Raw genomic sequence first — 22,356 nt, forward strand, 5'->3', positions numbered from 1 at the left:
GAAAAAAATGTTAAAAAAATTAATATATTAAGGAGAAGATAGTTAAGTCGGTTGTGATTGTACATATTTCTGATTTATGATGACGACTTTGGCACGTCCTTGATGCAGCATGTAATATTTTTAAACGTAAGCCCTACAGCGTTCCACGACAGCTTGTTTTGTACGCCACTGCTTTTTTTTGGTTAGAAAATTATATCAACATATCTAATCATGTCATATAAGCTATCTTTTTTTTACTGTAACCTTAGATTTTTGTTAATAACTAAGTAAGTTCTTAGATATAATAGACCCCCATTTAGAGGCGGGAAATTTAAAATAACAGCAACCAAAAGATTACAACAATGTACAGGGTGGGTCAAATTGGACGCTTTTAAAGGGAAACACCCTTTTCTGTAGGAGATAGGCAAAAACTAATATCGGTGTCTGGAGCTCAATTTTCATCAAAAACATAATGGTGAAAACCGCACGTCGATATCTGTTACTGTTTCGGAGTTACGGGGTGTTTTTCGAAAATATGCATTTTTAAAAAGTCGCCGTAACTTTTTTGCTATGGAAAATTTTGTATTTTTATGAAAACATTTCCAAAGCACTTTTTTACGTAGAATTTAATGGTTTAAGTATAATTTTTTTTTAATTAATAATTTAAGAGTTATCAGCAGAAAAATTTATTTTTTATTTGGGACACCCACTATATTTTTAATTAACTGAAAAGAATTTAAAATTAGGTTTCCAAAAATATAGCACACTTGATACTTTGTTATAATCCCCTTCGAAATACAGAATTTTTAAAAGTTCGCCACTTTTAACTAGTAGGCTTTGGACCCCTTATTGATGATATGCCCTTAATGGAACTGGAAAACTTATTTTTCCAGCAAGACGACGCACCGCCTCTGAATGCTGAAGTTATCAGCAAATTTTTGCAGCAAATTTCAAGAATAATTGAATAATTAACCAAGATCCCAGCCGTTGACCGTCGAGGCCGCCTGACTTAGTGCCATGGATCTAATCTTATGGATATATTTGCGGAAGAAGAAAGGTTTGGTTTTTATTTACTCTATATCTCGAAGAGGAATCGAGCAAAATATCAAGTGTGTTATATTTTTGGAAAGGTAATTTTAAATCCTTTTCAATAAATTAAAAATATACAGGAGTCCCATATAAAAATCAAAATTTCTGTTGATAATTCTTAAATTATTAATTTTAAAAAAATTATACTTAAACCATTAAATTCTACGAAAAATTTGCTTTGGAAATGTTTTCATAAAAACATAAAATTTTCCATAGCAAAAGTTACAGCGATTTGTTAAAAATGCATATTTTGAAAAAAAAACACCCCGTAACTCCGAAACGGTAACAGATATCGATATGCGGTTTTCACCATCCTGTTTTGACAAAATTGATCTCCGGACACCGATATTAGTTTTGTCTATCTCCTATAGAAAAGGGTGTTTCCATTTAAAAACGTCGAATTTGACCCACCTATGTATAAAATTCATAAGTCACACAAAACATACAAAATCAGTTTGTAAATATTTTTTCTATATATAAGTTTCTAAGGTTCATATAGAATGGGAGTCCTAACGAAATGTTTATCCAGATTTATCCACTTTACAGAAAACTAATTTTAAATAAACATGAAATAATAAAAAATAAAAATAACAAACTGTCAATAAAGGGGTTTTGTGATGGTTGGTTGCCCTTTTTATTCTTTTTATTCATTGAAATTAGTGACACTATAAAATATCTAAGGACTTTACTCAGAAACAATCAAATTTTTGGACCAATACCAATATAGTTTAAAATTTTCAAGTATAGAACAAGCTATCTACGGGAACGCTGGAAGAAAGTTATACCAATTGTATATTATTATTATATTATATTAATACTTAGAAGTATGCTTGTATTTTGTCATTCTTCTAGCTTTTCATTTCGTGAAAACGAAGCATTATAAAAACTCAAAAAAATATATAAAAAGAAATAAATATAACAAAGTATGTCGTTAATAGTGGGAATTGTGTAATTTTATTTTTTTAGTAAAATGAACGGATCAAGATTGTTTTTGTTGGGTGTTTTTATTTCGATGGATGAAAACGTTTTTACTCCTAAAATTAGAGAAAAATTTAAATTACATGATGCAAAATTTTTCGATGCAAAAAATATGATGGTAAATAAGGTTTTTATAGATTATATTTTAAAAATTTTAGAGAAATACTCGACTTTTAATAAAAGTACTTGCATATTTTGATAAAGATTTTTTCATTTTTAAATTCCACATCGTTTATCAATGTAATGCAAGTCATTTATTCAACAGTCGGTAATATATAAAAACTATATCAAATGAAAACTTACTGTCCAGTGATCATATTATACCGTAGGATATTTTTAGAGCGACTTTTGGCTCTATTTTTCTCTCTAGATTTACAAATAAATGATGACGAGCCACGTAAGAGGGCCACACGATCAATACGAACATAGAAGAGATAGACTAAAATGGTGTAACTTGTACATGCTTGAACCAATCTGTATATACCTTCGTATTACCGAGTTGTAAATGTCCAATTTAAGAAAATCGAAAGTGGCTTAGTTTTGTAACGACATATATCGTTTCATTGTAAATTTTTGATCTATATTCAATATATTATATATATACATATATGAAAGCATCACAGATACGTTGTTTTAGTTATCATTGACCATTCCAAATTCCTTTCTTAACATTTCATTAACATAAATTAGCATTAATTTACAAAGAAAGGAAATTTGTCGAATCCTAGTCTAATTTTACATAGACCACAAGTTCTCGCTTGTCTAAATTTTAAATTTCCCTCGCATATAAAGCTGGAGTGGGAGGGCGCTGTTTCCAGAATTTAATTTTTTTATTGGGCTCAAATCACGTGCCAGATATTCTATGTTTTCATTGGTGGCTTTGTCATAGAATAACTTTAATTTCGGAACGCACTCTCATAACGTCAGACGTCAGGTTTCTGTGTTCTGTGTCAGATTTTATTTTGACATGACATTAAATATTGAGGTTAGATTTCCACAAAACTTCCCGAAAACAATAATATAAACAAGAGCTGTTAAGATTGTAAATTCAATGGAAACATCAGAAGAAGAGGTATAGAAATCTTTCTTATAAAACATTCCAAAATATCCAATTTGTTTATTTACAGCCGAGTGTGGAAACTCTGAAAGAATTAGGTAATAAAGCAGTGAAAGAGAACAAGTTCCAGGAGGCGATACTTCACTATACTCACGCAATTAAATTAGAAGGTGAAAATTACACGTTGTACAGCAACAGATCTCTAGCTTTCCTAAAAATAAAGCAGTATTACTTCGCTATCGACGATGCTCGAGAAACAATCAATTTAAATCCAGCATGGCCTAAAGGATATTTCCGTAAAGGTACTTAGTTTCTTTCAATAGCAAGAGGATGATATTAAATACAGACCTTTTTTAGGAGAAGTAGAGTTTGCTACTGGACATTACAATGATGCTTATGAATCGTATAAAGCTGCACTTAAACTGAAGCCCGATGATATAATTATTCTGGAAGCTTTGAATCGGGCTGCGAAAGAACTGATAAGACAAACAGAGAATGAAAGGAAAGTGCCATGGGTTGGTGCGGGAGTTGGGATTGTTATAGGAGTTACGATATTTATAGCTGATTGTTTATTAACAATGAAACCAACAGTGGGTGTATTGAATTAAGTTTTTTCACATTTCAACAAATATTTTTTGCAGCATCCTATACTTATGGCAGTTGTAACAATCATGATATCGTTAATAGGGTATGGAATAGCTAAATCTTATGGAGGATATGTCAAGAATCAAAGAGCAGGTTTATTAGAACCACCTCCTGATCTAAGTAATTTTTTTTCTCGCTACAAATTATGTTATTATAGTATTTCTTTTCTCACTTTTTGAGCATAAAAAATATTTTTTTTATTCTAGTTAAGGAAGAGGAAGAAGAAAAATCTACTCCCGAAGAAAAGGAAGTTAAAAGAACCCCAAGATATTCCAGATCTCAGGCTAGATTGAGATATAAAAAAGGAAAATTATAGATTATAAATGTGTTAGTACAAATTTAGATTTCAGCAAGTCATTCCTATTTTACATTTTTCTTTTTTGAACTTTTTTTTGGTTCTGGGAGTATTTGTACATGGATAGAAAAATATACCTTTAATATTTTAGTAGCTAAGTCCAAATGCTGAACAATTATTATTATCAATTGCATGTTATTAGTATTAAAAACAACCTTGTTTGTATTTAATTGTACAAAAAAATACTTTCTCTCAATAGTAGGTAATTAAATTAGATTTTTTTAACTTTGTATGCTGTGTTTAGGTGGTGCAATAAGTGATATTGTGAGAGTGATATACAAATAAATAAAATGTTAAATGATAAAAACACTTTATTATATATATTTTTTTAATTTGGACTATTTTCCTATTATATACTAATTTAAAGTAAAAATTATCGATTTTGCAGTCAATAATTCAAATTGTTTGCAGTAGTTAAAAAATTGTAAATATACAGGGTGGCCAATTAGTGCGAAGAAGTCCAATATCGTCGTTGTTGACGAAGGTATGAAAAAAAGCTTTGTGCATATCCTAAAAATATTTTGTTTTATACAGGGTGTCCCAAAAAAAGGAATAATAAGTTGTAAAGTTTTTTTTAAATTGTAGCCTCCTTTTTTTCGAGCATATAAAATACTGTTATAACGCATTATTTTTATTTGAAGCACTATGCAGTGTTGCCATGTTATTTCTTATTTACTGAAAATTTGGTTAAAAACAGTATATCCGAAAAGTGGTTACACACAGTGAATTTAACTTTATTTATACTCAGCTAAATTTTCTTAAACGCTAAAGATTTTTTAAATGTAACACCCTGTATATTATTTTCTTTTCAGATGCAGAACGAACATTTTTGGTATTTAAAGTGTTTTGAATTAACGATTTCGTAGATATTCGCGTATTATAATTGGCTCTTTCAGTTGTAAAATATAAGGTGGCTTTGATAAAAAATTACTGCTGAAAGAGCCATGAACCATATGTAATATACCGCGAATAGTTGCCAAACTGTTAAAAATTTAGGAACACTTTAAATACAAAAAAATGTTCGTTTTTTAATTCTGCATATTAAAGAAAAATAATATACAGTGTGTTGCATTTAAAAAATAACATAATAAATACTGCAATGTTGGCCACTCCATATAATATACCCTGTATAATATGCGCAGTTTTCTTTCCTGGATTATTTATTCTGTCATTTTGGCATTGTGGAAAATATAGGTAACTATATATACCGTATGATTGAATAAAAACAGCGTCAGCGATGGCTATGATATGAAGATCGCTGTCATTTTATATGTAAAATTATATGGGGGAATGTCATCGATGTTCAATTCAAACCAAATGGACGCCGTTTTTTCGATCATACGGTATTAATAAAGTTAAATTCACTCCAGATTTTTACCACTTTTCGAATATACTGTTTTAGTCAAACTTTTAGTAAATAAGAAATAATAGCATGCATGGCAACGTCGCCAGATTTGTTTTTATTCAAGTGTTCAATTATACAGTGCGTCCAACGAGACAGGACAAATTTCTACAGATAACATCCAAAAATGACAGTAAATGCAGTTTACCTATGAATTAAAATGACAGACTCTGGACTGTCACTCGTCATAGATCCTCCCGTTAGACAGACTATAGCAAATCGATATAATTTTTATTTTAAACTAATATAATCATCCACTAATTGCACTACAGGTCTAAAATGAGTTATCTTAATTAAAAAATAGAAAGTTAATTAAAAGTGATATTAATTAGTGTAATACCCCTAGTGCGCCGCCGCTGACGGCACAATATTCAAAAAAGTCAAAAATAATCTATATTTTCCAACTCTATTCAAATTTTTCAAAAAGTCTTATAAAAAAGCAACAAACAGTGAACAAACAGTAAAACCTATTTTCCCCAAAACTTACTTTTTCGAGTTACTGCGTTTTTCGTTAGGACGGCAGGGTTCCCCGTCGCACGCCGCCAACGAAAAACGGCAACGATCGGACATCTCCGAGTAGTGCTGGGCGAAAATTGAAAAATATCGATCTTCGGTCGAATGAGAACTGAAGGTGCGTTTACACGAGACAAGTTAATGTTATTTTTTTAGATAACAAAACGAGATTTGGTATGTTAGTACCCGAGAAAAAACGGCGTCAACGATAGTTATGAAATGAAGATCGCTGTCATTTTATATGTAAATTTATATGGGAAATGTCATCGATCGTCATTTCCCAGCCAACTGGACGCCATTTTTTTTCGATCATACGGTATATGACATAAATTAGGATTGATTGACGTAATCAATAATTTTCGGTCACTTCCTATTTTTCCGGAAATTACTACAACTTTTGATTTTTAAATGGCACCCTCCATATTTTTTTACTTTACTCGATAGAAAATGACACTCTGAATAGAATAACATATCAATTTGTATTCAAGGAGTCTTGGAAAAATAAATTTGATTGTCTAATGTTTTTATTGTTTTGTCCTGGCCGATTAAAAGATGCCCAAATCGTATTTTTGATCATATCTCAATTTTTTCAAATGGAACGAGGGTGGCTTATTAGCACATTTGGGAAAAGCATTTTTTTACAAATAATTTGATACCACACACATTGCGAGTCAAATTTTCTTTACGAACCGTAAGTTATAATTTCAAATAAACCATATGTGAAAATGTCAAAAGTTGACGTATGATATGTCATTCTATTCAGAGTGTCATTTCCTATAGAATAAAATAAGAAAATACTAAGGTTACCATTTAAAAATCAAAAGTTGTAGTCATTTCCAGTGAAACAGGAAGTGACCAACAACAATTGAATACGTCAATCAATCCTAATTTATGTCATATACTAACATACCAAATCTCGATATTTTATCTGAAAAAATAAAAAGTTTTAGGGATGAGCCACTTTTGAGACTCACCCGGTATAAAGTTCTTTTAAATATCGTTTTCTAAATAGCAAACAAAAGCTGTTTTCAACATTACTACTAATTCATAAATTTAATTAAAAATTCTCAAAACAATACGCATATTTTAAACACAATGTATTAAGAAAATAGTTTGGTTACATATTAGTTTACATTTTCCTCACAAAATTTTATAGTTATCCTTCTGAAATATTTAATGTGATAATGATAATGATTGAAAATCAATATGAACGCAGCCGAGCTTCCTCAAGACTGTTTCACTTTCGATATTAACATCGATATTCTTAATCACTAATTCTAGCGAACCAATCGGTTCGTTCCGTAAAGTCGACGTAATATATATATCAATCGCGCTTGATTTTCATAAACATTTTCCGAAGGACGGACGATGCATGCCCTCCCGTAAATTCCTCTCTGTGTTAAACGTCTCCTATACCAAGCATTACACGCTCTACTGACATGGAACTGAAGCTAGTAGGGCTCCTAGACTTTTCTAACTACCCCGTGGAAACAAAGACGATACGAAGAGGTAAATGGGTTTAATTGTATTTTAACGATGATATGTCGTCCCCGCTACTGGAACTTGCCCTGTCAACTGTTTCGTGCTTTTGCCATCTGTCAAAATTGAGTGAATGGCGCACAATTTAAAAAAATATTCATCTAATATTTTGTTCTCGATTTCAGAAACTGCTGCGAAGTTACCAGTTCCTCCAAGGTTAGTGATCTAAGGGATAAGGATGTACTCACGAGGCCTCCCCTCAACAAAGCTCTGTCAAAGAGAAAGGCTACGGCAGATCTCCTTTGATTATTAGTTTGAGCATTAACAGAGCTCCACAACGCTGCTAGAAGTTATCGGGACTCTGACCCTGTAATAATTGTGGGATGGTTTCTGGACACGTGGTAACAAATTCTATCCCAATTAGTGTTAGAGAAATCTTAGGTTTAATGACATAAAGTGAAACAGCAGTTAATATGGATGTGCTTCAAGTGAGATGATGTTAACAAATGTAAGCAGTGTAGACAATTGTGTTGGATTCACTAAGGCACGCGGCTGGATATGACGTTTCCAGGAACTTGAACTCCTGGTGGAACTGTTGCTAGATCTATTTTGTGGAATATCGCACCTTGGTTGGAAAAAGTTTCCAATTTTTTATCATAAGTCTGTGGTTTTATACATTTAAGGTTAATTGAGGGACCATCAGGCACCTTATTTAAGCAACCTGAGACAAAAAAGAAGGACTTTTTAATCAGTATTATGAGAACATTTTCAAGGATTGTTTGGTGATAGGTAGAGACTTGAAGTTAGGCTATTACAGAATGTCATTGCTTGTGGGATACCTGAGCTCTTGGAACAGTTATGGAAAGACATTCTCATTCTAAAACCTGCAAGCCCAACCTTTATAGTAAGATTCCTTTATATATTTTTATTGATATAATGGAACTATGCCCCATTAATTGTTTGTTGAATACAATTAGAATTCACGGTCACATAACCTACATTTGACATGTATTGTTTTATTATCAGTAAGTAATTTGAATAATTCCTTCATTTAATGAGTAATAAGCAGAGCTGATGTAACTGAGTGCCAAAAAGTAATTTGAAATAAATAATCAGTATTTTTTCTACTTTAAGTATTTTACTTATAGTATTTATAAACTAACGATACTTTTGGCAATTTACTTATTACTTTTGCAAAAAAGTACTTGTACTTGTACTTAAATTTACGATTTTATTTTAAGTATTACTTGTTACCTAAAAAAAGGACTGGAATATCTAAATCTACTCTTAAAGTTCTTTCTAAAAATACTTAAGTGTTTTTTAGCAGTAAGTACTTAAATGGAAAATACTTAAAGTACTTTTAAAATTACTTTAAGTATCTACATTTACTTTAAGTATTTTATCAAAAATACTGCAACTCCATTCCATACCATATTAACTGGACAGTAAACGCTCAAAGAAATCAAATCTTCGTCTTCGAAATGAAGCTAACACTGCTTTCAGTCAAAACTATTTGCTCATTGACGTGTATACTAAAACTTGAGTTAAGTGCACTTGAAATTCAAAAATAATTGAACTTTAAAAGTAATTCTAAGTATTTTGTAGTAACATTCTAGCACTTAGAACCACTTCAGCATATTGAATTTAATTTTGCTATTTTATGGGTATGTACTACCACTTCTTATACCTTGAATGATTATTTTAAGTAAAATACTTATTACTTCCAAGCAATTTCTCAGAAAATAATTTGTACCCTTACATTAGTAGATTTGAATTTCTAATTACCTTACAATTCTATTACTTGAAGTACATTTGTAAAATACTGATTACAGCTCTGGTATTGGGTAAATCAATTCAATTTATTACACCTCAATAATCCCCAATGAATACATACATATTAAAAACTCTTTTAAATATTGTGATAAGACCAGAACCAGTCCCCTGTAATTGCCTTTAAATATAAATATCAAATTTCCCTTTAAATAATATACAGAAAATTATTTAACTTGAGAATGTCAAGTTCTAATTAATTTAGCAGATTTAGAAATGTCAGGACAAATTTAGTCATATTGTTTTGTATGATTTGAATTGAAAGTTATATAATTTGTTTATAAAATTATAAGCTTAGATCTCAAAACATATTGTATAAATTATATTTAAACACCTTCTATTCAGCTTTATATATTCAACAAGTTAAAGTATCATATATTTTTCTTAAATTTGGGGTAATATCCTGTAATATCTTCAATCTTCAATGCCTTTTCGAATTTTTTGATATGTTATTATACAATTTACAGTTTCAATACTATCCTATATTATTTGTATTTGTACATTTATCTACATTCTTTAAATTTACATTTCTATTCTTGCTCAATACTTCTAATAAAGAAAAAAACATTAGAATATGGCAATTTACTTTGTTTATTTTTTTAATATCATGTGTGGTCAGCCTAATTTTAAGAGGGTATTTTAAGGGCAGTTTAGATATGCAACCAGGCATGTTGTTTTGATAACTACAAAGTCTGTCCTGTAAGAGGTTTCTCTTGCACAAAGTGACAGCTGTTGTCTTATCATTTTATTTCACAGATAAATTGCATTTTTTGTCATATAGGTATGCTCTATCTATTGAGAGGTTTTTTGACAGTGACAGTTATTGTCTGTTATTTTAGTTCATAGGTAAATTGCATTTTCTGTCATTTTTTGACTGCCTTCTCTTGAAATCTTTCCTGACTTTAGTTTTATTTAAAGAAAGTACAATAATATCAATAACATACAGACAATTTACGCTCTATGACTTGTCTGCCATGATTTGAATTTTGAATTTATTCTAAAGATCTATGTGTCTTTTTTAGGTGTTCTGCAACTGCTCCAGAACAGGACATCGCGAAGATTTCTGCAGTCACGTCTGACGCCCGAAATGGAACGAAAGTTGGTCTTTCTAACGTCCCAGGTGCGGTTTGGAAACCACAAGCGGTACCAAGATTGGTTCCAAAGACAGTACCTGGCTACCCCCGAGTCTCAATCTTTACGTTGTGATATTATCCGGTATGCTACTTATAATTATTAAAAAACTACAATTATAGTGTAAAAATATATTTGACACACTCTGTATATCTTTGAAAATGTTTTTATAGTGATGCTTTAAAGTTTTACAAATGATTGGAGTGAAAATTAAAAATAGTAACGTGACTTATACCCTTCTGAGTATATTTTCATATTTATTTTATGCAGCGTATATAAATCTGGATAGGCATTGTCAGGAGTTCAATTACAAAGAGATTATCGCGAATCTTACAGTGAAACTTCAATAATTATTGCTTGTGCTATATGTGATTATTCCCAAACATGAAAAATAGTTGATCAATTTTCACTAGAAAGTAATTCTACAGGGTGTTTCACAAAACATGTTCCATCTCTTGTGGGTAGATTCCTCACGCAAAAATAAGATTAATTTTTCATATTAACATAGGTCCGATTCTACTTCGTTTCGCAGCTACAGGGTATTAAAGTTTTAATATTTTTTTCGATTTATTATAATTTTCTTCCAAGTACTTTTAGCGTTTCGAATTAAATTTTGAGAGTAAAGGTTACTATAAATGCGACATTTTAAAGCTAAAAAAGGGTGGACATATTCACCAGGGACGTGCATATGGGTTATAACTGGAATATTTTTCTAAAAAAAGCATGTACGCCACTGATTTTTTTTTCTCTTGTTAGCGAAATAGTGTAAGCAGTTTAACGCTGATTAAAAGTTGGCTCTTGATATTTTGTCGATTTCGGCTTCCTTGATGAGATAAACGCAATTTTATTAATTTGCCTTGATCCAAGTCTAATAGCAACCTTTAAAAAATTTTAATATCATTAATTTGTGAAAGTTTTAAATAAATACTCATTGATTCCTCATCAAAAAATATGAATAAAAGTTCCTATAAACATGGGCATGGAAATGCATAGTTTTAGAGTTACAGGATGTTAAAACTTTTTAAAATTAGATTTTTTGTAATTATTTTAAATACCATTATATTTTTTTATTTAAAATTGCTGTAGATTGCACTAAAATACTAATAGTAATAATATTTAATAACAAATTAGATAAATATATAATTTCTTAATTTTATGTTTATTTTAATTTTATTATAAATTTAAAATAAAATTGCGTTTATCTCATCAAGGAGGCCGAATTCGGCAAAATATCAAGAGATAACTTTTAATTGTCATTAAATAGCCTACACAGTCTTGACATCAAAAGAAAAAAAGTCAGTGGCGCACATGTTTTTTTTTAAATATTCCAGTGATAACCCATATGCACGTCCCTGGTTTTTTTATCGACACTTTTTTAGTATTAAAATATGTAGCACTTACAGTAACTTTTACCCTCAAAATTTCATTCGAATCGCTAAAACTACTTGGAGGAAAATTATAATAAATCGAAAGATTACTAAGACTTTAACACCTGTAGCCAAACAAAAGCCCACGACAGATGCAGTCCCTAAACTGTCCCTGTTTAACTGGATTAACTAGAATCAGAAAGTTTGTCCTGCTAGTACCCTATTCTGGCCGGGACCAAAAACTGCCATTTACATATAATATAATTTGAATTTCTAATATTTAATGCCTTATTTCACCATTTAAAAATTTAAAAATAATTGTCCCGAATCGCCATGCCTAAGTTGGGAACCCTAGACAGATGGTACATACTTTTGAAACACCCTGCATAACTTGTTGCAAGTGAAATACTAAATTAACATTTTATGTGGTGAATTAACCAATTAAGTATGTTTTTAACTTACATTTCACATTTGTTTACCAATTGGGTTAAAAAATAGTATATACCACTTTATGTATTTTACCTATTGTTTCATTTAGCGTATCTGCATTATTGTAAATAATTATATTACCCTTCTATTACTATGTCCGTTTTTTTCTAGATTTATAGTAGGCGTAATCCACCCGACAAACGAACTACTCTGTTCCGACATCATACCGCGCTGGGCCGTTATAGGTTGGCTCCTCACCACCTGTACTAGCAGCGTTGCCGTATCTAACGCCAAACTGGCCCTGTTCTACGATTGGCTGTTCTACGACATCGGCAAAGACAACATCATGAACATCGAACCGGCCATTCTGGTTATGCATCACTCGATGAGGTCGCATCCCGCGGTCACGGCCACCTTGTTGGACTTTTTGTGCCGGATTATCGCGAATTTCTATCCTCCTCTGACGGACAAGGTTCGGAGCGGTATATTCAGCTCGCTGAGACAGATTTTGGATAAAAGGGTACTGCCTAGTTTGCTGCCTTTGTTCGACAACTCGAAATTGGACAGGGAGTTGAGGAATATGGTTAAGGAGACTTTTAAGGTTAGTTTTACTGATAGAATCATATATTGTAATCGCAAAACATTTTTCGATGCACGTCATCAATCATATTGACATTGACACTATATATTTGACAGTACCTATATGATTGACACTACATTGACAAAAATGTTTAAATTTGTTTTATAATTTAAGATACCGAGTAGCTCTTCCTTTTGCTTTGTACAGCAAATGATTGTAACAGATATTTTATTTAGATTAAAGCTGCAAAAATTAGTTTAAACCCAATTTTATTATCGCTATGTTGGTCACATTGTTGTTTTCAGCAAGGTTGTCGTTTATTATTTGACAATCATCCTAATGTCAGTCATTATTTTGTATAATATCATGTTGTTGTTGACTCTTTGTGAGTAATTCTCGTTTTTTGCCTATTTTCATATTATTTTTTGGAAAATTGTACTTTTAAGCACAAACAGTTCTTTTAAGAACTAAATTTTCGAGTTTTTGTATTGCATTTCTTGAAATTGTGTGTTGAAAATATGCAGAAGCATTTAACCAGTCGATGCAAAGAGCTTGAAGCTTCCTGATAAACTATTTTGAATGAGAACGTGACAATAAAGGCCCCTTATTACCCTTGACTGCAGTCAGAGAAGTAAGTTTGATTGATAAGCACATTACATTACTTTCAAAGTTATTTCTACGTTTTGTGCATTAAGATTCATCTCATAAATCCATCACAATCTGGCAGCGCTGTCGCCATCACTTGTCACTCACACTTGATCACGTGCATAGGAAATTGTTTTGCGTTTACCATATATTATTTTTTTATTGGTAATGGCATTATTTCAACCTTTTATTTTAGATGTTCATCATATCTCTTTGTTTCTTTTTTTTTGTTTAAATATGTCAAAGATTAAATTTAAATTTATAAGTAAAGGCGGGAATAGTCAGTTTAATTTTTAAACTTACCCTGTCTTTTTGCAGGAATTTTGTATAGAACCGGCTAATGTACAGACTTCAACGTCGCGGGATGATTTCGGGGGTCCCCAGAAGTTTGAAGAGGAACCCGTTAACATATCTTTGAACAATCACTTATTGGATGGAGAACCTGCTTTCAGCGATGACGAGGATGAACCCGGGTTGCAGATAACCAGTCTGGAAGATGATACTGATGACGATGACATTCCTTTATCTAAAGTATGTATTTTAGAGAGATAATCGTATAACGATAATCTTTAAAAGGGCACGTTAGTTGTTATTGTGCTCTTTTAAAATTTCGTTTGTTTTATGTAGCTATCTTAAATCTTTAATAAAATATGATGTTGATCATATTATTTTTGCATATTATTATGTTTTATTTTTTGATGATGAATTTTTAAATAATTTCTAGTTTTTTTTTTTAATATCTATTAAAATTTTCGTTCAAAACATCTAATTTTAGGCTTAAGCTTGATTTTCACGCATCCGTTATCCGACGATACGATGATACGATAGTAATTTTATTGGTTGAATTTAAAGCCTTTGATTGGTTAGAAAGGAATTACGCAGTTTTAAATTTATTGCATTTTCAATACCTCCGTTCATCGGATGTACGGTTACTTGTGATTTTGTCATTTTATATTTTCATTTTCCATAGCAGTTTCGCTGTTTGCCCTTAGTCCCTACCAAGATCTAGTAACGTTTTCGAGAGAGAATTTTAAGAAGCTGGTTCTTTAATATCTCTTACTATGCTCTCTAATAGACAAGTCATGGACCGTCTGGCTGCCGGTGGTGCTGCCTTCACTACTACGCATCACCAGAATTTGCCCTGTATTTCCAGGAACTAAGGAGGCTAGGACGAACATATGTGTGGCATATTTAGTTTCATAAAAAGTAGCAATGTAATGTGAAAATCCGCATCGTGTATATCTACTCATAAACTAGAAATCCGCATAAAAATGGCATACCCTGTACAGATGTGATGCGCAGTAGTGAACGGCAGTAGTCTGCCGGCAGCCAGACGGCACGCACTTCAGTTGGGAGAGCATAGCAAAGATATATTAAAGAACCAGCTTTTTGTACTATATGTTTTATTAGGGTTAGATTAAATTTGTCAAAACGTCCATTATCGTACGATCTTTCTCCGTTGACGGGCTGGAGTAAAAAATTTATGGATGAAAAGTGGCGCGAAAACATAGCTTTGACCCAAGTCAATTTTTGCCGTCAGATTCCGATCAAATCAACAGATAACGGATATACATGAAAATCAAGCTTTAACAAGAGCATGGATATTTTTCAATCTAAAAATGAGTATCTTGTTACCCTTAATAAAAAGTCAATGTCACAACGTCTAATCACAGATATTTAATAATAAAAAATGTAAGATAAAATTTTCGACAGCAAAATTTGAAGGTCTCTTAATAGATCAGATAGATATTTGTTTTAAAACTGTTTATCTACGTCAGTGAGTTAAGAAGCTCTTAACTCACGTATTTTAGAAGTGAATTAGAGCTTCTTAACTCACGTATTTTCATTACCGCACTCCTTGTAGATGACTACCAAAGAGAAAAAAGTATTTTATAAAAACATTTATTTTCATTAAATACCTACTAAATACAAATACACATATATACATATTTTTTAATTATAATTATTGATTGATTGTATTCTCTAATTTATTAATTAAATTAAAAAAAAAAAAAAAAAAAAAAAATCTTTCAAGTAAATGCCTGATGAAGCATATATATTCATTTAATAGATATCATAGTACGTATAATTGAATAGAAAACCCAAAGAGACGAAGGTTTATAAGTAGCAGATAAATTGGAAAAAATATGTTATGAGTACCTTTTCATAGTTGTTGTTACCCACCTTTTTTTTTTTTTTTCGGTTGCACCCATTTTTCATACTTAGGTATGTATATTCATAGTTCTGTTTCGATCTTGCTAAAAGCAATCCAGAAATGGCACTGAATGCCTCTTCTTCAATGTCAGAGGGAGTACTTTCCGAATCGCTTATTTTTAAACATTGATTAGACATTGCCATGCATGGTATTATTTGACGTTTTGTAACCATCTTAATGATGCTGTTAACTTACTTGTATCGTAAATATCTATTAAGTTACTGTGTTTTGTTTTATAAATAAAATAAAAACGTTATTTTTCCAATCCCATCCCAAACAACAGCTAAAACTCTCTCAATTTTTTTCTAGGTACGGTTTTTAAAAGAGAAATCGGACAAGTCCGACGACAGCATGATGGACGGTCCCCTGGGCGACGTGCTGTCCAAACTCCAGGACGAAGACGACCTGAAACGTCGCTGCGACCTCGCCCAGGAAATGGTGACCGAACTGATTGACCTCGACGTCGACAACCAATCGGACGAGGACTCGTTCTCCTCCGCCGCCCGCATCTTCTCCAACTGCATCCGCAACGACCTCAAAGCGGACCACGTCTTCCCCGACGTCCCCTCTCAAGAACACCTCACCGAGAGCGTGAACAGCCCCCTCTTCACTTTGCTTAAAACTATTTACAGTTATACGAACTCCAAAGACGACCAGGCGAACAAGGCTTTGTTGATTCGGTTTCTGTCCGAGATGCACCCGCACTTACCGCCTTTAGGATACTTTATCCTGTACTTTCTCAAAGTGCAGATCAGGACGGAGAACAAAAAGGACGACAACACGAAAGCGAGCGCGCTGAAGATCGCCCTCTATAAGGAGTTTTGCAGCGGAATCGAGAAGAAGCTCGATCAGTGCTTGTACGACGATTTGAACGCGTGTCACGTGACTGATACGAAGCTGATGATGTGGCTGGTGCCGGACCTGTACAGGGACTTCAAGCAGCAGATGGTGAACAATGCGCAAGCGCTCAGGGTGATTATATCGGCGGTGGACGCGAGGCAACTTCAGACGCTGGTGGCTAAGGTGAGTGATATATTTTAAGGAAGATTATGCTTTTCCTCCATTGATATTAATAATAAGCAATTTTTACTTTTTACTATACTAATTTTATATTTTATATTCACAAACACGTTATAGGAGTTAAAAATAATTGTTTTAAAAAAATAAAAAAATTAACAAAACCTTATATTGAAGCATATTTACCTATGATCGAGAAAAAATGGCCGTCAGCGATGGCTATGGAATGAGATCGCTGTCATTTTATATGTAAATTTATTATGGGAAACGTCATCGATGGTTCATTTCCCAGCCAACTGGACGCTGTATCATACGGTATTTAAAATAAAATATATTTTTTTATATTAAGGGTGGTCCGAACTGGTATTCCGGAAACTTCGACTGCATATTCTGCAGAGGTAATAATAAATAAAAAGTTTGTTAATAAAAATGACATATTTGTACACTCTGTATTTAACGAAAACTTAACATTTTCGGACATACATTTTATTACGATTTTTTTTTACCTTATTTTGATCTGCAGGATATGCTGCCGAAATTTCCGGAATACAGTTCCACCACCCTGTAGAATATAAAAAAACATAAAAAAAAACATTTAAAATTATTAATTTACGTATCTCAACATTATAATTTTATGATATACCTGCCCATTACCTGGTACTTATCTGACAATAACATGTTTCAAACAGGTTCTACAAGGCCATCTCGTTATGTTCAAAGCGGAAAACTTGCACGGACTGCTCAAGGCCACCCTGTCGTGGGAGTCCATCGAACAGCTGTTCTTCTGGCAGCTGATCAACGCCCACGACTTCACCATCGACACCGTGCTGCCCCTAGTCACCGAGCTGGATTGCGAACAACACCCGGAAGCCTTGACAGCTGTCATGCTGATGTTGAAGCAGGAGAAACCGAACGCGGACTACATCCAGAAAAAAAAAAAAAAAAAAACAAAAAAAAAAAAAAAAAAAAAAAAAAAAAAAAAAAAAAAAAAAAAAAAAAAAAAAAAAAAAAAAAAAAAAAAAAAAAAATAAAAAAAAAAAAAATGCCTGTTCTCCAGGGACATTTGCGAGAACGGGGATTTGTTCATATTTACCGTTATTAAATATTGGTGCGACGAGTATATTGACAAAGTTGCCGAACTGATCTCTTCTTTGTTGAGTACGCGGTATCCTTCTACCTCTCCCAACAAACGGAAACGGACAGCAGGTTAGTTAATAATTGAGAGTTTATTGTTTGTTCGGCTATCGTTCAAGGTTATGTCATTATAAAGGCTGGCAAAGGTTAATCTTGGATCGAGATTTCCATATCTAAGAAGAGTATAGTACTGCAAAACAATTTCCTGCTTGCACGTGATCAACTTTCAGTGACAAGCGATGGCGACACTGGTGCCAGATTGTGATGAATTTATGAGATAAATTTTAATTTTAAAATTGACAAACAACATATTTATTATATCATTTTTAAAGAGTTTTATGTTTTATTTTTAATTTAATAACTAATGTTTTAGTGATTAATTGATTTATTTCTTTTATAGCCTATTTTACTTATTACACATTGGCAAAAACTACTCCATTATGAAGATTATTATAAGTGTTATTATGGTTGTGATTTATTGATGTACATCTTACAACGCCATAAGTGGTAATAAAAAGTAGGAGGGTGCTATTAATGCAAACTAATAATCACAGAATTTAATAAAACTAACTGTGAACTGGTATAATGTGTTTATCAATCAAACTTACTTTCTGACTGCAGTCATGATGATAAAGGACCTTTATTGTCATATTCTCGTTCAAAATAGTTACAAAACTCTCGAAAATTTAGTTCTTAAAAGAACTGTTTGTGCTTAAATGTGCAATTTTTAAAAGATTATGAAAATATGAAAACGCAATTATAGTATGTCCAACGACACAATCCTTGGCAGTGATAGATGTGTCTGTCATTTTACCCCTCAGTAGTTTTTTTATTTTACAAAGAAATAAGTTGGTACAATTGGAACATAATTAATATATTTAAATTTTGAGTGACAAGTGATTACTTCAAAATATTGTGAAAAAATAAAAAATGAAAAAATCTGGTCTTGGTTAATTAATTTTAATTAATTTTTTTACTAAATGTAATATTTACCATCGTGATCTTATTGTGTACAGATACTCTAGTTTTTGGTACCATATACGAGATAGTATACAACTTTATTTGTGGCTAATGCAACTCTCTGGCAAACTGTGTTTCTGGCGGTTTCTGGGCACCGAATATTAACTGTAAACTATGGTCTGGGTCAACACTTAATTTTCCCTCGAAATTTCCTCCACTTAATTTAAAAAAAAAAACACGTAACACAAGTAACAACACAGTCCAAAAATGCAAAATGCAAAATATTTACCTGTCATTTCTATTTCACATAATTTGACACAAAGTTATAACTTATAATTTGGCAAGAGTTTCCTGAGTTTGACAAGCCTCAAAAAACAGAAGTTCATACGCATCTGCGTCCGTTTGTCGTTCATCGTTCTGCCAAACCAATAATATTGAAATATGATCTGTCGTTTTTGAAATAAACCAATAAAACTGGTTAAAACAACAAAGACGACGCATGACCTATTTATTTATAAACCCATCCACAGTTAACTTAAAATATATTAGAAACTTTTTTTTTTTTAAAGTGAAATAAATAGATTGGTATGGAAGTCATCTGTTTTTCTTCTGTCATCGTCTGTCGAAATCTTACCTGGAGAAAAAAAACTGAGTATACTCACAAAGATTCAGCAACAACACGATATTATACAAAAATAATGACTGACACTAGGATAATTGTCAATAATAAAGAACAACATTGCTGAACACGGCGCAATGTGACCAACATAACGACAATAAAATCTCGGTTTAAACTAATTTTTGCAGCTTTAATCTAAACAAAATATCTTGTTAAGCACCATTTGCTCTATAAAATAAAAATGAAGAGTTGCTCAGTATCTTAAATTATACAAAAAAATTAAAACATTTTTGCATTACACTATTTAGTCAGGCTTATAGGCTTTAGTTATCAGTTTCGAGCAAGTTGATGACGTGCCTCGGAAAATGTTTTGTGATTACCGTAGTATATGTGACAAATCTTAACTGCTGGTTTGGCACTAGTAGTTTATTTGTCCGATTTTAAAAAATCTCTTACTATTTTTCTGTTGTATAGGGAATAAAGTGCTTAGTACGACTGTCCCGAGTGCTGACCAAGTTCTGGGCCATCTAGAAAAACTTAGGATTATTTGTGAAAAACACGATTGCATGGCTATCTACACTTTAGATTCCATGCAAAGAGCCCTAAATGTTGCCCAGAACAATAGGTAAGTTTTATTTATATCCTTATCGTTATTACAAATCTTAATATGTCTTTTGTTTTATAAATTTTACGTTGGTTATAGCACAGATTAAGTATACTATATGTATACAGTTAAAAATCTTATCCCTTATCCCCTATTTCCCAAATTGTTTTTTATGACGATGTGCAAACGAGTAAAATTTCCTGTGCGCTAAAATAAACTCGCGTAAAATAACAATAAACAGCGTAATAGAGAGATACCGCTAAACCGAATAGTGCATGGACGTTAATCAGGCCAGGTGTTATTTCCTTTACATGAGGTGGTATTAACTATGTTCATTTATAGTTATCGGATCGGAAAGAATTCTGTTCACGTCTCGTCCGCTATTTAAACTTAACCCAACTTTCAATTTAAAACTTTGAAATTGTTTTGCTTTACTGTAGGTATTTTAAAACTAAGGGGCTAAGGTGCTTATTTTCCAGTGTTTATTGTTCAACGTCTGCCAGTGGGTTTAGAGCAACAAGCAACACATTCTCTTAGAAGGGCTAAGTCGTCATCTGCTGTAAACCTAAGCCTCTTTTATAGGTTCTTTAATATTGGAAGAGGTAGAATCCACATATTTTGGGCCATATTTATTTAATTACAACTAATCCCAGCTACTTAACTATCAAATTACCTAATAAAACTAAAGTAATAATTCAAAACAATTCAAACATAACCCAAAATAAAGACTCGCCGGCCGGCTCCGGATGTCAAATACCCGCACATGTCCATTTAAGCAATTTTAAACGTTATTTAGAAATAGCTTGGTGTAATTGATCCGCAAATTACGTCAGGCGGTAACGTTATTAGCGGGCGTTTCGTTAAAAATTGACTCGCGCATATCATAACCATGATAAGGTACGCGTAAATACTCCATGACGCTATTCGGTTTTGCGATATCTCTCTAATGACTGTGCCGGTCAGGCGCTGTCCACAATTTTAGAGGCCATAAGTAGGCGTGCTATGTGCGCAAACTAGTAACTCAACTAGTGCCCGATTCCGAAAATTCGAACCACGAGAAACAATAAAGAAAACAAGGATTATAATCTGCTTTACAAATATCTTCTATTCTTTTGCAGTAATGACAGTCAACGGAAGCAATTTAGCGAGTTGTTCGCGTTGATGGAAGAGGAGGAGGAAATCAGTAGTTCGACTAAGAGCAGGCTGCAAGGCAGAGGAAGGAAGCCGGCCGCCGCCCCCGCCAAACCAGCCCCCGCAACGGCAAACACCAAGAGGCAGATGGCCAGAGACTTAACTGACAGCTCGGAGGAAAGTAGTGAAGTAAGTTAGACTTATAATATATATAGTATAGGGTCCCCGGTGGATCCTTCCGCTAGATCATATATATACTTACGTGGAGAAGTAAATCATTGTGGAAACTGTCGCAAACATATCAGCGACTTCCATTTATCTCTTTTTGTTGCACGCGGTGCTTCTACTCTATCTATCCTTGTCGAGGACCTATCGTCCGCACGCCAAATTTGGACATTCATTTTAAAATTAATTTGTAAAATACTTATATTTGAACAATAAATTGAATGTTTACTGTCACAAAATTAAAATAATATTCTTTGAAACTAATCAGAATACTTTACTTGCATATGAGAAGATAATTCGGGGATTAATATTTATTTTTTGAATCTTTATATTGGAACTTTCACACACTAAACACTTTCTAGTCATTTTACGAGTAGTTAGAAAGTTCAACGAAAAAAATAGAAATATAATTGCACAAACTTAAAATTAATTCTCACTGAACACACTTGGCTATATAAAAGCGGTCGATAAAACAGTGATTAATACAATTTTTAAATTAAAAACGCAAGAAACAAGCGTCGTTACACGATGGAAATAAGATTATGACATATGATTATGACAATATGATGTCAATGAAAAGTTGGTTTCCATAACAATGTATAATTTGTACTTTATAAACTGTATAAAAATTGTGATTATTTTGAAATACGTGCAACTTTTAAATACGCATGCGCAAAAATAAGGTCCTCGGTAAAAACCTTAGGAAAAATAAACCTATTGAACGTTTCATAAGAGCAATAAAGAAGGTTTGAAATGGCATGTCGTAATGTTGAGACATATTTTTAATGCTAAACTTATGGCGTTGATTTATCCACGAAGTATATACATATGATTCAGGGTTCTCCACTTGCAGCCATTGCAAAATTGTTGTGGCCCAGTTATACCAATTCCCGTATTTTTAGGAAGAAATAGTGAAACCTAAACAGGCCAGAAACGGAAAAAGTTTTTGTCCGGAAAGCGATTGACGGACGT

At 32.5% G+C, this 22,356-nt stretch overlaps 1 pseudogene; it reads left to right on the top strand.

Annotated features, from left to right (window-relative positions):
* Positions 1 to 2,842: 2,842 nt before the first annotated feature.
* Positions 2,843 to 22,349, top strand: LOC115880571 (annotated as a pseudogene).
* The last annotated feature ends 7 nt before the right edge of the window (positions 22,350 to 22,356 follow it).

Source organism: Sitophilus oryzae, unplaced genomic scaffold (assembly GCF_002938485.1).
Source record: "Sitophilus oryzae breed Bouriz unplaced genomic scaffold, Soryzae_2.0 scaffold_1637_pilon_pilon, whole genome shotgun sequence".
NCBI classification, from domain to species: domain Eukaryota; kingdom Metazoa; phylum Arthropoda; class Insecta; order Coleoptera; family Curculionidae; genus Sitophilus; species Sitophilus oryzae.